Source organism: Mandrillus leucophaeus, unplaced genomic scaffold, assembly GCF_000951045.1.
Source record: "Mandrillus leucophaeus isolate KB7577 unplaced genomic scaffold, Mleu.le_1.0 Scaffold115, whole genome shotgun sequence".
Taxonomy (NCBI): Eukaryota; Metazoa; Chordata; class Mammalia; order Primates; family Cercopithecidae; genus Mandrillus; species Mandrillus leucophaeus.
In genome coordinates, this window is record NW_012099765.1 from 1,262,628 (window position 1) to 1,286,101 (window position 23,474).

General features: G+C 35.8%; 2 long non-coding RNA genes across 2 annotated transcripts in view; one reads left to right on the forward strand and one right to left on the reverse strand.

Moving 5' to 3' along the window:
- The window catches only part of LOC105552216, a 19,421-nt gene extending 3,553 nt beyond the window's left edge, over nt 1–15,868 (reverse strand). Inside the window, exons 1-2 of the long non-coding RNA XR_001007964.1 lie at nt 15,424–15,868; nt 12,786–12,849 (exon numbers count right to left, since the gene is read on the reverse strand). This is a non-coding gene — a long non-coding RNA (uncharacterized LOC105552216). The remainder of the gene's footprint in view (nt 1–12,785; nt 12,850–15,423) is intronic.
- The window catches only part of LOC105552222, a 199,930-nt gene that overhangs the window by 163,196 nt on the left and 13,260 nt on the right, over nt 1–23,474 (forward strand). The gene's annotated exons all lie outside the window — the stretch shown is intronic.

A 23,474-nucleotide genomic window follows, 5' to 3' on the forward strand; every position in this document is an offset into this window, starting at 1 on the left:
TGCAGTGGCCTGATCTTGGCTCCCTGCAACCTCCACCTCCTGGGTTCAAGCAATTCTCCTGTCTCAGTCTCCTGAGTAGCTGGGAGGGACTACATATGCAAGCGACCCCACCAGTCTAATTTTTGTATTGTTAGTAGAGACGGGGTTTCGCCTATTGGTCAGGCTGGTCTCGAACTGCTGACGTCAGGTGATCAAGTCACGCTGGCCTCCCAAAGTGTTGGGATTACAGGCATAAGCCACCATGCCCGGCCACGCATGTCACATCTGATCAAGAAATGCTTAATTGTTGTTGCATAGAATAAGAGAAGACAACACTTTAAGACAATGATTCCTTTGACTTTCTCTCAACTCATGAAGCATCCAATTACGGAGCTTTTTCACCTTTCCAGTTTGTTTCAAATGCTGAATGATCATAGAATGTTCGACGCTGAATTCTTCAGCAACTCCTTGTGTAGCTGTAAGAGGATCCCCTTCAACGATTGCTCTCAACTGGTTGTTGTCAACTTCCAATGACCTGCCACTACACTCCTCATTTTCAAAGCTCTCCTCCGTTTCAAAACTTCTTGACCCACCACTACAGTTTACGTTCCTTAGCAGTTCCTGGGCTAAATGTGTTGTTGATGTTGTGAATTGTCTCCGCTGCTTTATGACCCATTTTGAACTTGAATAAGAAAACCGTGGCTGGACGCAGTGGCTCACGCCTGTAATCCCAGCACTTTGGGAGGCCGAGGAGGGTGGAACCTGAGGTCAGGAGGTTGAAACCATCTTGGCCAACATGGTGAAACCTGTCTCTACTGAAAATACAAAATTAGCTGGGCGTGGAGGCGGGCACCTGTAGTCCCAGCTACTCAGGAGGCTGAGGCAGGAGAATTGCTTGAACCAGAGAGTTGGAGGTTGCAGTGAGCCAAGATCACGCCACTGCACTCCAGCCTGGCGACATAGCAAGACTCTGTCTCAAAGAAAAAAAAAAAAAAAGGGAAAATCACTTAGATTTGCTTTTTGTCTAACATCATTTCCATAGGCTAAAATAAATATGAAATAAACAAGTAATAAGTCATTAGTAGAAAAGCATAAAGTGAGAAATGCACATTAAAATGATATAACCATAACCACATTTATTTAAGAATGTGTTCCAATATCAAACAGCAAATTTCAGCAATGCAAAAACCACAATTACTCTTGCACCAACCTGCATCATCTGCATTTTCCACAGTAAATATTTCTGAGAAGAAAACAAAAATAATAATATCTGAAAATAATTTATAAAGCAGTTTTTAAATTGTAATTCCATCTTTGGGTATTTTTCTTTGTGCTGATGTATAAGACATATGTCTAATTCTTATTCTAATATGACTGTACAATTCATAATTTGAAAACTTACTTAAATATATGCATTTACTCTAATAGCCCTGTAAGTTGAAAAAAAAAGTAGTACGCCATATAGTTTATGCAACATGACATAAGTTTTATAAAAAGTACATGTAAACATGCATAAAGAAATCCAGAAACATGTATTATATGTAAAAATATGTGATGTACCCAGTGGAGCTTAATCCTACCAGTGTTATCACCATTTGTAAACATTTGGAAGACTGGGATCCAATCTGCTTAACTAGATTTTTTAAGTGAGTAGGACGGATCACTGCTTATTAAGCACACAGTATTAAAAAGGCACGTTTGTCTTGCTTGGTTGATTTCATGCTCGTAGAGTAAGCAAAAAGGAAATGTACCATCAGGCAGGTGAACAGTAACCCTCATATGTGAACCTTTTGAGAACTGGATGAGTTTTTAGTTATCCCGTACGTATTATGTTAGTCTCATGTTTCTTTACTTTTTTTTTTTTTTAATCCAGTCTGGTTTCCTGAAAGCTTCTCTCTGAATATATTTAAGGATGAACTCGTTGACCTTTTTTTCTTCCATTCATCTGGATTATTCAACATCTTGGAAATAATGACAGGAAATAAGTGTGACTCTAATTTCAATATTGCTTTATTTAAAACTTCATTTTATTGATGACAATGGATATTTCAAGAAGATGTACATGAGTCATCCCCTAGCCCAGCGATAAAGTGGGAGAAGGTGAAAATGCAATAATTTCCTTCCTCCTTTCCTTCTGCACCAATTCCCAATCCCCTTAGAATTCTCTTGTGCTATGTAGAAAAGGACACATAGGGCTTCACATAGGTGAGGCGTAATTTCTTTTCTGAATTTTTGAACATTTGAAGTGTTTCATTCCCCAGAGTATTCACCGTGGCATCGCTTTTAAGTCCCTAGCTGTCTCACATTGTGATGTTCCTTGCCCAAGCTCAAGTTTTGTACTATGCCTTATTTTCCTGTGATCATCTTCATATGAATGTTTCAAGGAGGTTTACAATTACATCAGTAATAAGGGCTGAATATTATCAATCCTTCAGTCAAAACTATTTTTGAGCATCAAAAAAACTTGATTTATATCATGTATTAGTGTATTTATTTTGAACAATGGAACTGCTTAAATCTGAGAAATAGCTTTTTGTGTAGTATAAGCCACATTTCTGGTTATCATATTCTATTACTATAACATGATTTTTTGGTAAGAAATTACTTATTAAACATAATCGAAAGTCCATTACTGAGAGTTGTGACATAGAACAGTATTATTATTCTGCTCAGTATACTGCCACCTATTTTGTTGTAGGTGAAATTCATTAAGAGAATTAGAGAATTTCAACTGTCATGTCAGAAGAGAGGTAAAATTTTTTTCAGCTAAGACCTGATTTCCTTAAACATTTACTATCTTTAAAATATCATGGTCTATCTCTGTAGATTGTGGCACACATTCTGTAGACTCAGAATTTATCTTCCTTTTCAAATTTGAGTAATGCCAAAATGTTTTCCAATGAAAAGCAAGGTATTTAATAAGATTGTTGGTTAAGAACTGAGTAGTAATATATTCTAAAAGTCTTTTTAGAACTCTGTTTAGAATTTTAGAAATAATGTAGTCAAAAGATTCTTTGCCTACATTATTTCATTTTATTTCCAACGGAATTCCATAGCAACTGTATTATTCTCCCCATTTCACAAGAAATGCAGATTCATATATAGTAAAAAGTAGGGCCAAAACAAAAGTATATGCACATCTTACAATTGTGTGATTATTAATGAGCAACATAATTGGTGATGCATACTTTATTTATGGTACTTTTTGTTTTCAATATAATGGAAGACATGTTACTCCAAATAAAATTGATCACAGCTTAGTTTAATGTTTCTCTCATGAGATCTTCCCTTCTATTTTTATCTTATCTATTCACTTTTTTAAAAACCCTTCTATATTCTCTACCCCACCTCAGGGCTCATCTCTACATCATAGTTTTCCAGGTACATTGCCCACTTAAAATATGTTCATGTTGTTATTAATTCTGAGTTCATATTCTCAAGAGAAGAAAGTTGATAGACTATATTCATATTTTAGTGTGATATCAGAACATAATGGCACTGGTTGATCTATTTATTTTGTTGTGGCCTCTGAGTTACATTTGTTTCTGGTACAATCAGCTTAGGTTGAATATAAAGGATCATGCGGCAAGCATTGTTACCTAAAATTTACCCCCTTCACTAGGTATCTATAGGACAACCATGGACACCTGAAATAAGCAATGGGAAAGAGGGGGTGAGGTGAACGGGTGAATATTTTTCTTGATATTTAAAATGATAAAACTTAATCAGGAATGTCATATTTTAAAATGATAAACTGCATTAGAAGACATAGCACTGCTAGGAATGACAAATGGCAAATGCTTCATTCAGGGCTCAATTTTTATTTGATACTGAGAGCTCATACTGCCACTAGATAAGCTCAGTATAGAAAACTTTCAAAATGGAATCCTTTGTAATCCCTGGAAATTCCCTGGGAGGACCTCTGGATGAGGATACTCTACTGTTACCTAAGCCTTCTTCCATCTCTTCAATTTATATTCTTAGTTGCATTTCTTTAAGATTTTGTACTACAGAACACTTTAAAGTATAACCACAGCATTTTTGCTGTTCTAATACAAACTTGACTTTTTTATCTGAAGAGCAGAAATCGAGAAATGTAAGCAGTTTGTAAAAGGTCATCTAACCAAGGAGAGCTATGAATTCAAACACCTGTCTTATCAGATCGGTTAGTGTTCCTTAAACCACCCTTCTTCTGTCCAAAGCTAAATTTAAAAATATTCTAAATAATTGGAAACACCTGTTATTCAATTTCTTTGGAAACAAAGTGAACTAACTGAATACTCTGATTTCTGAAGATATTTTATATATCAACTCTTTGGATAGTTAATTTTCAATACTGAGGAAACAGTAAGCTATATTATAATGAAAACCAAAACTTGTTTGAAATCTTTCTTCGATTCATAAGGAACTCCGGTGACACTTTTATGAACATTTTTGCTGTGTTCAGAGTGCTGCTTCTTCCCTAATTTGTAAATTGAAGCCGAATCTCTGATGTGGCAGTATTAAGAGGTAGGGCCTTTAGGAGGTGATTAGGTCATGAAGGCTCTGCCCTCATAAAGGGGGTAGTGTCCTTATAAAAGAGGCTTGAGGGAGACCTTTTGCCCTTCCGTCATGTGCGAACACAGCTATAAGGCACCGTCTAGGAGAAGCAGACCCTTACCAGAGTCTGAATCTGCTGGTACTTTGATTTGGACTTTCCAGTCTTCAGAACTGCGAGCAGTAAGTTTCTATTGTTTATAAATTACCGAGTCGAAGGTATTTTGCTATAACAGTCAAAATGGACTAAGACAGAAATTGGTGCAAAGAAATGGGGGTACTGTATTTGCTCTAAGAAATACCTTAAAATGTGGAGTGGCCTTGGAACTGGTTAATTGGTAGAGGCTGGAGGTACATACTAGAAAAAGCCTACATCATCATGAATGGACCATTAAGGGCGATTTGGGGGAGGGCTCAGAAGAGAGCTATAGAGAAAGTCTCAGTCTTCTTAAGAGATTGCCTGAGTGGTCGTGTGATCATGTTGATAGGAATATGGGTAGTGAAGACCATTCTGGTGAAGTTTCAGCTGCAACTAAGCTACATGTTATTGGAAACTGAAGGAGAGGCCATCCTCTTTATAAAGTGGCAAAGAACTTGGATGAATTGTGTTAGTGTTCTAGCGCTTTGTAGAAAGAGAAACTTACAAGTGATGAAATTGGATATTTAGCAGAATAAATATCTAAGCAAGGTGTTGAGAGGTTGAGGGTATGGCATGGTCTCTCTTGACTATTTACAGTAAAATGGAAGAAGAGAGAACAAATTAAAAATGGAATTTATAATCAAAAGGAAGCAGTATTTAAGATTTGAAAAATTCTTAGCCTGACCATGTTTAAAGTATGAAAAAGACAGTTTCAGAGAGAACACCAAGGATGTGGCCAAGCAAACCTTGCAAGCAACTCTTGAATAAGGAGATTTGTATGAATAGAAAGAATCTAGGTGCTGCTCCTCAAGACAAAAAAAAAATGACCCTGGGCCAGGCACGGTGGCTCACATCTTTAATTCCAGCACTTTAGGAGGCTGAGGCAGGCAGATCGCTTGAGGCCAAGAGTTCAAGACCAGTCTGGCCAACATGGTAGACCCTGTCTCTACTAAAAATACAAAAAATTAGCCAGGTGTGATGGCACCTGCCTGTGGTCCCAGTTACTCATGAGGCTGAAGCACGAGAATCACTTGAACCTGGGAGGCGGAGGTTGCAGAGAGCCAATATTGTGAATTCTGTTACTGCATTCTAGCCTGGGCTACAGAGCGAGACTCTGTCTCAAAAAGCAAAAAACAAAAAACAAAAATAAACACACACACACACACACACACACACACACACAGAATGACCCTGAAGGCATTTCAGAGACAGGACTGCCTTTCCCATCATAGGCCCAGAATTCCAGGGTCTTCAGAGGCAGAGTGATTTGAAGGATCTACCCAACCTGTGACTCCAGCAGGTAGAAGTGCACTTCCAGCTGCCCCTCCAGAGGGCACAGTGTTGGAAAGGTGCTATTTCTGCTGGCATGCAGAGTACACAAGCTCTAGGCACATAGTTATCTCCACTTCAGTTTCAAAGAATACTCCAGAGAGACTTGAAGCTTAAAAATAATCTCTGGCTTGATGTCTTAACCTTCCAAACAAACTGGGGTGGTAAATGAGTCCTCAAGGCTCCAGGAAGCCATGGCCCCATGGTTTTGCTGGGCACAGCTCATGCAGCAGCTCTGATACATGGAAGTCACACTCCTGCATCTCTCCTAGGCAAGAGTTGCACACTGGTAGCTCTACTGGTCTCTTGTCTTGGGAATATCCTTCCCTCTACAGTTCTCCTGGGCCTGTTGTTTGCCCTGTTGGATTTTGGACTTTCTTGGGACCAGGTACCTCTTGCTTTCTTACTATTTCTCACTTTTGAAATGGGAATGTCTGTGTCTGTTTCACCATTGTATTTTGGAAACACATCACTTGTTTGATTTCCCAAGCTCACAGCTGGGAAGAAATTTGCTTCAGAATGAATTATAACCTTAAGTTTCACTCATATCTTATTTAGATGATATTTAGATGTACCTTTGGACTTAGACTTTAAAGTTGATACTGGAATAAGATAAGACTTTTGGAGTATTTGAATGAAGTAAATGTATTTTGCAAATGAGAAGGACGTTAACTTCGGGGGGCCAGGGACAGAATGCTGTGATTTTAATGCTTGTCCCCTAAAATTTATAGATTAACACTTAATCCTCAAGTGACAGTATTAATAAATGAAGCATTTAGGAGGTGATTAGGTCAGGAGGGCTCTTCCCTCCTGAATATCATTTCTGCCCTAATAAAAGAGGTTTGAGGGAGACCTTTTGCCCTTCTGCCATATGAGGTGCTGTTTAGAGCAACTGACTCTCACCAAACACTAAATCTGCTGGTGACTTGATCTTGGACTTCCCAGCCTCCAGAACTGTGAATAATAAATATCTATTTTTTTGGAAATTACCCAGTCTAAGGAATTTTGTTATAGCACCCCAAACAGTCTAAGACAATCTTTGAATCCAGAAAACTGGATTCAATCTATGCATGACCCAGAAGCAGTTTTGGTTTTCAGTGAATACTTAAATACTTAAGTTTTCTCACTTGTCATTCATCCTTTTTGCATACAAGCGAAGTGCAGAAATTTTCAGTTGCATAGCCCCTGTATATCTGTTCAACTAGCTGGTTCTTAAGGATCACATAGGGAACAAAATGAAAGAATATAGAAGTGTGTGCCATCAGCTGTGCAAGTTTTCACTTTCCTGATTCTGGAATCTGCAGTAGGTTCCATGGGTCCCTGGAAAAGTTCTTGGCCACATCTAGGTCAGTAAATTGCTTCAATGAGTTATACCCTTCTTTGTTGACTTTGCATTTTTATGTCTCAAAGGCAAGAGGTATATTAATTTTTAAAATTGTACTAGCACTGTCCAAAAGTAATATAACGGGGCCACAAATGCAGTCGTCAATTTTCTAGTAGCAACATTTCAAAAATAAATCCAATTAAATTAAAGATGAAGATAATTTTTTAAAATATATTTTATTTGCCTAGTGTTCAAAAATATTTTCATTTCAAATAAAATCAATATGACATGATTGATGAGATATTTTATATTCCTTTCCTTCATACTGAGTCATTGAAATTCAGTGTGTATTTTACTCTTATAACACTATTCAGTTCGAACTTGCAGCATTTCACATTCCCAAATACCACAAGTGGCTCCTGGCCACCATATTGGATGCTGCAGGTCTAAACTGTCACTTCTAATCATTTTATGAGGCAAAGAAGTAGGAATGATTTTGCTATGACCAATTAATACATTATAGAAAAACTTTACAATGATCATTTTCACATACTGTAGTTTTATATGTCAAGATATGTGGAAATCTTTTATGTAAATGTGTATTACTAAATTATGATAGGAAATGAAAAAAATTGACTATAGGGACTAAAGTAAGTGGAAGTATATTCATAATACTAAATTATCCAAACGATATTATAAGCAAACATGAGTATATACATATAGCCCTTATATTACTAATTGAAAAAAAGGTGACATCTGCATTTTCCATAGTAAATATTTCTGAGAATAACACAAAAATCATATTAACTGAAAATAATTTATAAAGCAGTTTTTAAGTTGTAATTCCATCTGTGGGTATTAATTATTTTTGTGCTGACATACGTCTTATTCTAATTCCACATACGTCTAATACTTATTCTAGTATTGCTGTGCTATTCATAATTTGAAAAATTAACTAAATGTATGCATTTACTATAATAACCCCTTAAGGTGGAAAAAAAAGCAATGTGCAGGATAGTTTATGTAATATGATCTAAGTTTTATAAAAAGTATATGTAAACATGCATAAAGAAATCCAGAAACATGTATCATGTTATTAGCAACTGTTTTCTTTTGGTATTAGAATTGGAAGATCAGAAAAGAAAGAACACCACTTTTCTTGTTGTGTGTACTTTTTTTTTAGTGAGAAATTTATGGAAGATTTTTTTAATTTTTGTTTTCATATCTTTCCAATTAAACAAAAATATAAAAGGAAAGCTATCTAAAGTAGATACTTATTTGTGTCTTTATTAATTTATGTTGCCATCATACATGTCATTTTGATGCTCTGTCCTGTCTCTCTAAGGCTATCAGAAATTCAAGCAGATTCTACAATTGTTCTAGACTATTTAGATAGTCCAAATAGGGGGAACTGAAAACATTTATTCATGCAAGACACTAAATAATGTAATAACCACATATTTTCATTTCTGACAAGCTTCTGAAGGTCTAGGAATGACTACAATGACAATTAAAATAATAATAATTCAGTATTTGATTGTGTTCCACCGGAGTAGATTCACTCTCCCTCTCGGAGACTAGAGCCCTTGATTTTCTGGAGAAGCAAATGGTTTATGGTGTTTAAAATTATTGGGACTATTATATTCATTTATTGATAAAGAATATGTTCATGATGGTTTTTATTTGTTTGTTTTTGTCTTTAAATAGTAAGTTTAGTGACCAAGGGTGATTTTAAAAAATTAAAACTCCTTCAGAGGCCAAGTGTTGACAAGATTGGTGTGAATAACCAGCTGTAATATAAAAGAGAGTGGAAACCCAGCAAAATAAAGATCACAGGAGCATTTAACTGTTTTTCTCCCTGAGTATCTGCTAATCTAAGTAAACCGGGCTTTGAGGTTTGTTGCTCTGCTGGGCAGAAGGAGGAAAGTCAAAGTCAGTGCCTGCCATCTGGGGCTGGGAACCCCATGGGAAACCAAACCCACATTAAATAAGAACCACAAAATAACACACTGTCAGGAAGAGAGGAAGTAATCATGATTCCCATTGTCAGAAATGGGGATGAAGTTGGAGGGAAAGTCTTCATCTACCGTCTAGAGAAGAAGAAAAAGGAAAACAAGTAAACAAAGCAATCTTGAGTTGTGGCTGTGGGCTGTAAATTATTATAACATCTTTGTCTTTTACTCTGAATGAATTAGTGGCCCTTATGGGGCTTGAGGCAGAAAAGTAGTAGGATCCGAATTAAGTTCTAGAAGTATCCCCTGGGCTGCTGTGTGGCAGATGGTCTATAGGAGGAAGGGTGGGTGCAAAGAGGACAATTAGTTTGCTGGTGCAGTAACTTATCAAGAGGATGTTCAGACCACAGTGACAAGTAGAAGTGATAAAAAGAGTCATGCCTAGACATTTTTCACAGGTACAGCAGTTTGGATTTTCTGACTATAAATATGGAATGTGAGCAAAAGGAGTCTGACACCAAAGTAGTTGAAAACACATACACCCTTAAATCCAGCAATTTCACTCAAAAGTATATTTGTTAGAACTATTCCTACTTACGTCAACAAGGACGTCTGTACAAGAATATACTGTTAAACATTGTTTATTATTGTTCATTTTGTTCCCATTACCAGGGGAATAAACAAAATACAGTATTTTAAAATCTTGTAATACTATTCGACAATTAAAGTGAAATAGATCTATGTCCATTACATGGCTAATCTTAAAAATGAAATAGAAAAAAAAAATAATAGGTACAGTATAACACTCTTTAGGTAAAGAATAAAATCCACAATTTAATATTATACATTGAGTAGAAATACATAAATTTTAGGAAACATATAGAAACTTGAATTAGACAGACATGCATAGATTCATGGAAGGAATAATTTTTTGACAATGAAGACAATTAAGAAAATCAAGATGAGTACCTTGGCTTTTGTTATAATAATCTGCATTTCTCTACATTTTCTAAAAAGATTCATTACATTTATCAAAGTCTTGGTAAAAAAAAAAAAAAAAAAAGGTGTTTAAAAGAGAATTCTAACCAATAAAATTGCAAGTCACTTGATGGCGTGGATATAATTTTATATAGTTAATCCCCAAGCTTGTAGCTACTCAAATTATGTTCAACAATTTTAGCAAAATTCATCAAAAGCTTACTGTGATCAGAGGATACTCAAAGAACAGGATTCTGACCCCAAGAAACACAATCAGGTTATATTTCTTGTTTTTCTTAAAATAGATACGTTCCTCAAATGAGATAAGTAAAAGTGTAGGCAAAGTATGGGAGATGTGTATTTATTCTGATTGGGAGCAGTTTTTGCTGGGGGAAAAATGTGTATAATATTAATTTAGAAATGTATTACATTGTTAGAATAAAAACAGAGGTTGCCAATTCCACAGAATCGTAGAAAGAAAGCCATATTTCAAGTAAGTTCAGAATGTAAAGCAGCAAACTCTTCAGAACTGAATCTCAAACCTAAAAAACAAGTGTATTCTGTGTTTTTTCCCCCAAAAGCTAGTTGAGTTGCAGCACCGGAATATTATATGTCATTCTTAAGCCTTACAATCGCGGATGTTAAGCCTATCTTAATTAAACATGACATAAAATGTTAAATAACATATGTATGAATATTTTATGCGTGAAAACATTTTGAAAGCTCTGCTATGCCACACAAATCTAAGGTACCCAGTTTTATAAACATAGGTATATGAATCTAAGAATAATAATAAAAGCTATTTTAATGCTCACTTAGGGTCATGCATAATCGAAATTAAACTATTAAACTACCTCTGTGCATTACATTATTAAATTACTACTTGAGACCTAAGAGGTTGTAAGTACTAACATGAATGCTGCATTACAGATAATTAGCAGGAAGTTTAGAGAGAATAAATGACTAGCTCAGTTAGTAAGTGGTTCTCTGAAGTTCTGTAACCCAGTTACTGGAACCTCTGTAGTTACTGAGTAGGGTATTTGTGGTCCTTTCTATGGATGGCCGTATAACCTGATCGTTAAATTTTTTTATTTGTAATCAGGGGGATCTGGGTTCAAACTCTAGTTCAATGACTTACCATCTTAATTGCCTCAAAGGTATTAAATTCTTAAGCTTTATGTTCCTTATTTATGAAATTATTGATTATACTAACTACAATAGACATGTTGTATGTTGTAAGAATAGTGTAAGAATTAAAGTAATGCCTAGGTTTAAAATAGTTCCTAGTGTCTAGTAAACATGTGTTCAATTTCTGTTATTATATATTTTTAAACATTATTATAAAGTAGATATGAAGTTAATGTTCAGTCTCAGGTTAACAAATTAATTGAATAACAATTAACACACGAGAACAAATTAGGAAACTTCCGATAATCTCAGATTATTCTGTCATGAATAGTTTTGTCATCATTTGGGATAAAGTACTTTCTTAAAACATTCAACATGTTCAGAATCATATTCAAAATCTAAGTACTAATAATATTCTAGTATTAAGCATAGATTAAATTTTGATTATTATAATTTTCTTTTTGTGAATATTGAGAAATGACCACAATAGCATTTTTGTTCATGTGTTTAATCATTCATGGCATTCCATTTGAAGCCCAACAATATTAGAGTGTGAAAACTGATGATTTAATTTTTATGTAATTAGTTCTCATTTTTTTCTTTTCTTCCTTGTTTTATATTACTTATCTAATCTTAAAACCTCACATTTTTTTGAGAGAGATACTTTGAGAAAATTCACAGAATTTGTTATGTAATGAAGAAAATAGCATCTTTGTAGGATACACTATTCTAATGTTTTATTGGATGAAAAGTAAATCTTATTTTACTGATGATTATCACCATGTGCAAAAATAATTTTGTGAAGTATTATATTTCTGTTGGCGTCCTTTCTCATATTCATGTGATAAAACATTGATTTCCAAATATCCTTTCACAAATCCCTCAAACAATAACCAGTTTACACTTGAAATGCACATGATTGCTCTCTGTTTCTCCCTCTCTCTTTCCTTAATGCCTTCACCTATCCATTAAGTATGCTTATAATTAGGCCTTAATTGCATTTTCGATATCAATTTATCTTTCACTATTTCTTATGAGAATTCTCTATGAAACTAGACTACATATACATTGCTGTCTTCTCAAAATGGCCACAAATTTGGAAAAACTACAGTCTACTCACTTTTACTCAAATATGTGAATAATCAGCATGGTCTAAAATCACCATTGTCTCTTGTAAAATACTCTTGTTCAAATTAAAAGCTAAACTTTTCATAAGTTCAAGCAACAGAGCGCTCTTCTATGAATTTAATTCACTTTGCGCTAAAATCCTCTCACATAAGCAAACAAGCCACATCATGACCTGATTACAAAAGTCAAATCTTAATGCCCCTTGGAAGAAATTATCTCATGAAAATGAGACTTGAAAGAATGAAAATAACCAAGCTAAAAGAGCATTGAATGTGTATTAACTGATGGTTACCTGATCTCTCATTAATTCCTTAGTGTTCAAGCCCTCACTACTATCTTCTGTTAAAGTAAAATTCCTGAAAAACAGACAATAAAAACACATTGTGTTTATAATAGAAGAATTCTATCAAAACCGATCATGATATTTTAAAATGCCATTAGGTAGAAAATATAGCATACTAGATGGAGATATGAACTCTGACATTTAATAGACATGGATAAACACCCCATCTACTAATTTAATAGGTCTCTTGTATCCCAATCTAATCTAATCTATTTCAAGATCCAACTCTAGTGCTTTCTTATCCATGAAGCTCTCATGCAGAACACTACAGACCATCCTCTTCTCCAAATAAGTTTTTCTCAATTCATTTTTATTTCATACATATTGTTCATCTCTATGGGATATATAATTATACATGTAATTTAAGTTTAGCCTTCCCATCTAGACTATGAGCAACTTGATGAAAATGGGGTGATATTACCCACAGTGGTGCCTGGCACTGTGCCTTTCTCAAAGTTTGTATTCGTAAATATTTCCTTTCCGTATTGCTTAAAACAGCTATCTAGGTTCAAGATAGAAGATTAAAAATTTTGATCTCATAAGTTTATGAGAAGCAGAACAAAATGTAAGTCTTTAATCAAAAACAATTTTAACATTTATTTTCATGATTGCTAAAAACAGTATTTAAATCACATTAAAAAATAAGCAACTTTACCAAAAAAGCAAATAAATGGAACAGAGGGAGGAAAAGGAGATGAATTTTACTTAAGAGCTACATTAATCAACATAGGAGTGGTTATTTGATCTAGATCAAATAATCCTAACTATGTGTGTTTAATTTTAAGACCCAATCTATTTCAACCCAAGACTTAGATGTATAACTGATCTTTCTTTTGTCTCTGGGTAGAAAGAAAAAAGGAGTGCTATTTTCAGGCAGAGAAACATAACAATTTTTAAAATGGTCTAGCATTTTCAAATTATTTATACCTTACCTACTTACATTGCTTGTGCCAGATGTACAGATTTTACAGCTGAATAATAAAGAAAACCATGTGTCCTTGTCTGTGAAGCTGCAATTTTAGTTCAACAGTAGGAATTTGAGACCATTAATGACTACTCCAAATGTATCTTTCACATTTCAAATAAATTCACAAGCTAGAATATTCTGTTCTCCCTCCAGGGATTTGTATATGCTACTTCTTCAGCCTGGATACTTCTTCCTTACTCAGTCCACAACACGTACCTGCCTTTTGCCTCAGCAACATTTATTTATTTTTCAGCTCCCTTTAAATCCCATTTAATCAGAATAAAACCTTCCTTAATGTCTTCTACTCCTAAGCCAGCATCATTTATGATGAACTCTCCTGGTGATTGCTTCTGATTTGGAATTCTTATCTAGTTGTTAAATGTGGAGGTCATTGTGTGATAATTTGATTTACTCCTTGCCTCCTCTGTTAGACTGAAAGCTAGGGAGGTGATGATGAGTCATAGATGCTTTTATTCACAGTGTCAGATACACACTAAGGTAGGTACCCTTATTAAATGATAAACTAGAATTATTTACTTGAAGATATCAATTCATTTTTAAAGTACTGTGCAGCCTCTTCAGTGTGGCATGAATATCAATTATTTTGGGATCAAATTACATTAATAGAATTTGTAAAAATTGTCTACAGCAATGATTTATTTAATGCATTTGGTCTTTTTTCACTTATTCACCTAAGATTATGTTATGCTCTTCACAAACCACCTATTATCAGTATGAGAGATATATATATAGTATATAAATAAATATATATATATATATATGTGTGTGTGTGTGTGTGTGTGTGTGTGTGTGTGTGTTTTTGAGATGATGAAGTCTTGCTCTGTGACCCAGGCTGGAGTGCAGTGACATGATCTTGGCTCACCGCAACCTCCGCCTCCTGGGTTCAAGCAATTCTCCTGCCTCAGCTTCCCGAGTAGCTAGGACTACAGGTGCGTACCACTATACCCAGCTAATTTTTGTAATTTTAGTAGAGAGGGGGTTTTGCCATGTTGGCCAGGTTCGTCTCTAACTCCTGACCTCAAGTGATCCAACCATCTCGGACCCCAAAGTGCTGACATTACAGGTGTGAGCCACGCCCCCAGCCCAGATAAATGTTTTCTTATTTCTTCCACTCTTCTCAAAACTATCTACATTTTTGCCCAAAGCTACCAATAGACCTTTCCCACTATTTTTAACACTGATTTTATCGAGGCCAGTCTCTTTAGGAGTCAAGAGCTTGTGGACACTGTCCCTGCTTCAGTTGGTCACCAAAAATACTCAGTCGCCTCAACACCCCCTCTTCCCCATTTAGCCAGGTTCTGATTATTTTAAACGTTCAACTTCCATCCCTCCTTCCCGATGACTCCCCCCTACACTCTGTTCATTCGCTTCAACTCTCAATTGCTATTGTACTTTTCTGCTGTTCCACACAATTTAGCAGTTACTCATAAGATGTCTTGTATTATTAATGGATATTTTACACATTCTAGCTTGCATCCCCTAACTAAAACACAAGCTTGCAGAGTCAGGAATTGTACAAAAACACTTTTGTATCCCAAGGCAGTTCCAAACACTTCATGGCCAGAGTCCAAATCTCCATCAGGGCTGATCGTTATTCACCTATCAAGTCTTGGTTTCAAATACATTCGTGAAACCTTCATCCTCTCTCAGTACCTGGCACATACCTGTATTATGGTCATTTCAGCCCATTGTGTTGTCATCTTTTTCTGCTTTCCTTTTGTCTCCCCACTAGGAGCAGAGCCTGATGAGGTAAAGGATTATGTATCTTATCAACTATATCCTTAGTATTTAGCACAATGCCTAGTGGAGGATAAGGGCTCGCGATGTATTTGCTAAATTAATAAGTCAATAATCTTGGTCTCCTTTCATTTATGCAGGCATAAGGTATTTTTCTTTTATAAGAAGATTCAGAAAATGTGGATAAACTTTGAAAAAATTATCTGCTTAGATCTTTAAAACATAGGTAAAACCAAGTAAAAATTTTTATTGACATTTTGTTCTGTGCACAGAGTATAATACAGTTGTTAAATAGACTTGAGCTTTGCAATCAAACATATCCGTGTTCTGATTCTGCATGACCTTGAGGAAGTTCCATAGCCTTCATAAGTCTCAGTGACCTCATAAAAAGTGAAAATTGACTGACTACCTCACAGTGTTATTGTAACAATTAAGTAGTGTAATGCATGTAGAACTCCTGGCAAACTGACTAGCACAGAATGAGTCTTCAGATCATTTTAATCAATTATTCTTTATTAAGGCAATTTAATAGGAGAAAAGACTGAATGTTATTTCTTGTGCTTCACAGATGTATTCTAGATTAATATACATTTAAAAATATACAAAGCATAAACACAGACAAGTAGAATACCTTTGATTACACAGCTACAAAAATCTGACTACCTTGAAATACTATGTCAGGGTTAGCAAACTTTCTCTGTAAGGCCAACTAGTAAAAGTCTCAGGCTTTGTGAACTATATGATTTCTGCCACAACTACTAATCTCTGTCATCATAGCATAAAAGTAGCCACAGACAACACATACACAAATGAGCATAGCTATGTCCCAATAAAACATTATTTACTAAAACAGGTAGTGGGCTAGATTTGCCAACTATTGTAGTATAGAGATACACTCTCTCTCACAAGATAATTCTACCATAGGTAATAATTTTATATTTGCATATTTGCTCAATGATGCCAAAACTTAAATGAACAGAAGTGTTTAAAAGGTAATGTTTAAGAAACTTGAATGTATATTTCATTCTTTAAAGGCGTTTGAATACAGTACATGAAATTCCTAACCTCAGTTGTGAATTAGCTATTTACCAATGACAAGGTTTAAGTTCTTCAGTGGCCATGAGTAAGTTAAGTTTGTTATCACTTTTTGCTCTGGTGTAGTATTTTCCAAATAGTAAATGCTCAATTCACATATACATTAAAGTAAATACTAAGAAAACCCTCACATGTAACTAGACACAATTCTGCTCGTGTATCTTTGAAATCAACTGGAGACATTATCAATTAATACAAAGTTCCTGGGCTTTATCCAAACAAGCTTACCTCTCTGCTCCAGATGCTCATCTTGCCGACTGTGTGTCTCCAGGTAAGTTCTGTAATGGAGGAGAAATAATAATATTTGTCCTGAAGCAATGGTTGTCAGCCAGAGTGCAGTTTTGCCCCCATGGCACATTTGCAATGTCTGAAGATATTTTCAATTTTTTTTTGAGATAGAGTCTTGCCCTATTGCCCAGGCTGCAATGCAAGTGTGCAATCACAGCTCACTGCAGCCTCTGCCTCCTGGGCTCAAGAGATCCTCCCACCTCAGCCTCCCAAGTAACTGGGACGACGGGTGTGCACCACCACGCCCAGCTAATTCTTGTATTTCTTATGGAGATGGGCTTTTGTCATTTTGCCCAGGCTGGTCTCCAACTCCTAGGCTCAAGTGATCCTCCTGCCTCAGCCTCCCAAAGTGCTGGGATTACAGGTGTGAGCCACTGCACTCTGTCTTATTTTCACCATTTGGGATGAGAGATGGTACTGGTTTCTAATGAGTAGAGGCCAGAGATTGTGCTCAATATCTTACCATACCCAGGACAGTCCCTACCCTGAAATAATTATCCAGCCCAAAATGTCAGTAGTTCCAAGTTGGGCAAACTCTGCTCTGAGGTTTTTTTGAGGATTAATTCACATAGTGCTCTAAAAGTTTAGCAGAATACTGAGCTCAATAAATCTTAACTGTTAATAAGACTGATTTATATCGACTGGTAGAAAATATACCTTTATGCAAATTTCAAGTGAACACAAACATGTAGAAAAATAAGTGAACTCTATTTTTTGTGCTAGATGCTTATTGAAGCATTTACTTAGATTAAATAATAAAATTAATACCTAGTCATGTATGTATTGACATCTAGAATCCATATGCTCTTTGTGAGCCTTGAAAGGTTTTGAATGATACTTGACTATTCTGTCATTGCCATGGTAAATGTTTCATCTTGTTGTTAATATCTGACTTACTTAAAATTCATGTGGGAAATTTGAAAGTTCTATTTCCTATCTTGCAAATCAATGACAACTTAATCAATGCTGCTAAAACAAGCCCCAGTTCTTATGTAGTAGAAAAGTAAACAAGCTGGAGAATTAAAAGTGACAGCATCTTCACATCAAGGACAGAGAGCATATTTCTATCTCGTTCTTCTATGTCTGCAGCGCGAAAGGTTCCATCTGCTTGCCTCTTTCCTCAGGGAATTGAAGCACCTTGAAAAGGATAAGGAAACTTCAACATTACAACAATGTTTCATATCATTAGGCTCAAATTAGGTAAATAACAGAATCCTAAGCTGATGACACATCCCGGGTTTGCACTAATCGTAATTTGCAATCTCCATCCTTGTCATCAGAACCTTTTTGCCTAGCAACATCCCTGCTGCTGCTTCTGTTCCCACCCTCTGGGTAGAACTGAAGAAGGCCGCAGTCAAAAGGAAAAACAGAAATATCTCCAAGATGGCACTTACAAAAAGCAACAACAATGACAAAGTATAAACGCATACACACACGTCGAAGTTTATGTTCTTACTCAAATGCAAGCATCAACAATGGCCTGCTGTCAGCAAGTTAAAATGACTGGGGTTGTGTCAGTCTTCCATTACATGAGGGTATGCAAACTCATGTTAATACGTATCAGTTAGTACCAAATGAGTGAATGAGTCAGGAGTGATGAGTGAAGTGTGACGGAAATTGGACTGTTCCTGTGCCATCTAAAAGGGTAATGGATATTCAATTCTGCTTATTTTTGGTCACTGCATACGAGTGCAGAGTGGTTAAGTCTTCCAATTTTTTTCTAAGACAGGAATCTGGAAAGATTGACATAATTCCATCAAGGAATGAGATTGAAATAAATATACAAACAATTGAAAAGTAGTGTAAAATAGTACAACCACTCTGGAAAACTGGCACTTTCTAATAAAGTTAAATGTACACCTACCATAGACAATTCTACTTCTAGATACTTACCTTAGATAAATGGAAACATATGTCTATGAAAATGATTTATATAAAAAATTCACAGCAGCTGTTTCATAATAGCCCCAAACCGGAAACAACTACCACTTCTCTTCCAGTCATTATTCGGATGGCATGCTTCCCCGTGCTTTGATTACTCTCCTTTGAATATGTTTCCTTTTGTCTGACTTCCATTTATAATGTAAGATTTTCAGTGTTGTTAGACAGTACAGAGTACAGTGAAGCTGGTCTCAGATTTATATTACTTTCCATATTTTCACAGATGTAGTCAAAGAAAATACTAGGTATTTTGTTAGTTACATGTTTTCATCAATTTATGTTTTTTAATAGATTCATATTGAACATAGTTACTTAAATGGTTCAAACATTTATATATCTGCCTCTGATTATCTGCCTTTTTAGTTCTATTCCTGTACAAAAACATTACTTGTTCTCTTATATTTTTGCTCAAATGGCATATTGCAATTCATTTTAATCTTGTTTGATTTGATTTATCCACTTCCGTAAGCTATTTAACTTTATTGAAATGCTCTCCGTTGTGAGAGACAGTTTTATTTGAAACAACAGCATTGTAACTATCTCCATCCTGATGGACAAATACCATATGCTAGGTGCATTTATGTTAGTTATCCCACATCATCCATACAATGGGTAGATGGCCTTTTCCAAATTATAGTTTTATAGATGAGGAAATTGAGGTTTAGAATAGTTAAATCACTTGAATAAAGCTACACATCTGATAAATGGTGAAGCCAGAGCTCTCTTCCGAGTCTAACAATTTCAAAATCCATATGCGTAATCATTTTGATTTTATTTATCTTTAATTTGAAAATAATTCCTTCTGATCATTCTATCCATTGCTAAAATTTATAGTAAGACTTGGGTCAAAGTTCTCATGCTTTAAGAACACTATTCTTGAGTAACACACACATTTCTCACTTAGCTTAAATAAGATAACAACCAACTAAATTTACAAAAATGCATCTCACCCACCCTGTTTCTAAAACTTAGTCCAAAAAGATACAATTAAAGACTTGAATGAACACACTTGGACTTCAGCGTAACAATCATGTTTATTCATCTTTTCCAATTTTGTTCTAGTCAACTCATGTGTGTTTAGCCTAAGACACTTCTCTTGCCTGCACACACTGTCTTATTTCTGAAATCAGACTGCTTCTAAAAATTGATGTATATATTAAATGCAATAGCATTTGTAAGAGTGATGTCCCACTGAGGAGCTAGGGTAACCTGTCATGAATCTTTGAATGCTAAAGGTTATGTCCCAGTCTATAGTTATCAATATTCTTCTTTGAAAATGAGAGCTACCTTTTTCTTCTCAACTTTCTTGTGCGTCTCCTATTGGTCTTTTATTCTATTTGATTAATTCAATATCAAGTTTTCAATCTCATTGGCAAGTTTTCTCACTTTGGGACTTAGACACCCAAAGCCTGGCCATAAAGCCATTTATTCAGGGCAGAATGGTTCTCCCCAACCACTTTACCTGCATGGTGCCTCAACCACTTCTCTCAAGTGTTTGTTCCACTCTTGAGATGCTATGCTTTTGGGGGGATAAAAAAATGTAACTTGTTAACCTCAAGCACTTTTTTGTTTTCTTCTCGTAAATGTAAAAACCTTGAAAGATCTTTTGTTTGTCCTTGTGTCCTTATAAACATCAGGTCTTTGAATTTCAGCTTTCCTGAATTTGTTCTTAACTCAAAACTTCTATTTGTCTTTGTTCTTTATATGCATGCTTTAAAAAATCTAAGGTTAATATAGATTTCCTTATTCAACAATTTTTAAGAAAAATAAAACCTAGCATTTTAGAGTATTGATGAATTAGAAATTCTAAGTGTCTTACAAACTTACCTAATCTAAACCTTCTAAAAATTGTAAACAGTTACCTCCATTTGACAGATACTGAAATTGAGACTCAGAGAGTTTAAGTGACTTAGCCATAAAAATGTAGAACTAATCCATTTAATTTTAAACCTCAGGCTCATAACTAACATTCTTGACAAAAGTCTCACCTTCTGTCAAGTCCTGTATTCTTTTCTTACCATCTTGCTTTCCATCATTCTTACCATTGCCACAGAACAATGCCTACTTTTTCTCTCAACATTTAAAATTATGTCTGAAGACTTTGAATTATATCTTCCTGGGCCAGGTGTGGTGGCTCACGCCTATAATTCAGCACTTTGGGAGGCCAAGTGGATCACAAGGTCAAGAGATCGAGACCATCCTGGCTAACATGGTGAAATCCAGTCTCTACTAAAAAATACAAAAAATTAGCTGGGCATGGTGGCGGGTGCCTGTGGTCTCAGCTACTGAGGAGGCTGAGGCAGGAGAATGGTGTGAACCTGGGAGGCGGAACTTGCAGTGAGCCAAGATCACGCCACTGCACTCCAGCCTGGGTGACAAAGCGAGACTCTGTCGTCTCCAAAAAAAAAAAAAAAAAAAAAAAAAATTATATCTTCCTTATTTATCCAGGTTATATTTGTCATAAGGAACAATTCAATCTAACAGAATGATACTTAATAAATATTCTTATAGGAAAGCTTGTGTAAAATGTAGGATTTATATATACTTTTACCATTCCTCTACTGCATTGATCTGATTTATGTACTTTGGAATAAGTCAGACATATATTACAAAGAAATAGGATACAAGGTGGAATATTATAGTTTACATAAGAGATACATGTTCAAATAAGAGTTGGCAGGAGGGGAGCATGACTTCCCTCAGGGGAGTCATGGAGGAACCAGACTCTTCACTCTGTGGCACATATCACAGTTTTCTACTAAAACCCGTTACCTTCCTCCCTGTGGTAATAGGATTTTGCTGGATACCTGGTTAGACTACATTTCCCAGGCTCCCTTGCAGTTTTTTGGGGGCACTGGGGGGACTATGTAACAAAGTTTTCTCCAAGGGAATGTAATAAAAATGAAGGAGCCTCCAAGCCACTTTTTAAAAATCAAATGAATCTCTTGAACATTCTCTTTTACCTTCTATTGTCTGGATTTGAATTAGAAGGGCCTGGTAGTACAGCAGAGCCAGGAGGTGGTAGGCACCAGGGTCCTTGAATCAGTGTGGATGAGAGTTACCAGTAGACCAGAAATACCGGCCTTGTATTGTAAATGATCAAGAGATAACCTTCTGTTATGTTAAGCCACTGGTATTTGGAGAAGGGAGTCTGTAATGGCAGCTTCTCTTACTTTATAACATACTTTTCAAGCATCTAACAAAATATATCTACCACCTTTCACAATTTTGCAAATGGAAGGGTTAGGGAAAAGTGTATCCTGGGGCCTCGGGAAAAAAAAAAAAGAAAAAAGGAAAGAAAAAAATTACAAATGGCTTAACACAATAATTCTGTAGAAGAGATAGTCAATGAAAGCACATGTGAAGGAGTAATCAGTTCTGCCTAAGAGAGTGTTTAAAAGATTCACAGGGGAGGAAACTTGAAGAATGAAGATATGTTTTCAGAGAAGTTGGAAAATAACGTAGGAAATGAGAACAGCATGAACAAAATTTAGAGATTAAAGAATGAACACTGGCCACTTCATGGGAAATTTAGTTTGGCTGAAACACTTGACACAAAAGAAATGAGAATAGACCCCGGAAGGGGCTCAAGGATGGAAAGTAAAACTAGGCCAGATCTTGAAGCCTTTTGGATACCTTGTATAGTAGGCAGAATAATGACTTCCGTAAAGATGTAAGTATGATAGGCTACAAGGCAAAGGGAATTAGGGTTGCAGATGGAATTACAGTTGCTAATCAGCTGACCTGAAGACATTAAGATAAGGAGACTATTTTAGATTACCTCAGTGGGCTCAACGTAATCACAAGGGTTTTTAAAAGGGTTAGAGAAAGATGTGACTATGAAAAAGCAGAGAGATGGCAACAGGACAGGAGTTGGCCTGATAATGTTGGCTTTGAACACAGAGGAAGGGGCTACCAGCCAAGGCAAGCAGGTGGTCACTAAAAACTGGAAAAGGTCAGGTAATGGGTTCCTCCCAGAGCTCCTGAAGGTAATCCAACCCTACTAACATTTTGATCTTAGCTCAGTGAGATCCAAGTCAGACTTTTGAGCCGCAGAAAATAAATTTGTGCTCTTTAAGCCACTCGGTGTGGTTATTTATTGTAGCAGCAATAGGAAACTAATACTTCTTGCTCAACCTGATCTTGGAGAACAGATGAATATTGGGATCAGAATTGCCCCCAAGAGGGTCCACCTGGGAGCAGTGTGCAAAATGGGTTAATTGGGCAGGACCAGAAAAAGAAAAATAGAGACCTATTTTTAATAGATTAGGCCCCCAATAAGATGTTGGAAGGCAACTAATGAAGCAGAAATAAGGAAACTGAGAGAAAAAATATGCTATGCAGTGAGAATAAGCTTGTTTTCGGATTCTGTGCTATCCAGAAATTTGCGGATGCAATGTATTGTTAAAGCGATGTATTCTGTGAACTTACACAGATATAGGAGAATAATTCCAGTTTGGCGATACATTTCAAGATATCATTAAAAATACTGAAAACAAAACCAAGGTTTCTTGCTCCTGTTCATGCTTCTGAAGCATTTGTAAATCTTGATGCTTTTCCCTTCACATACTATTTTATGCACAATGCAG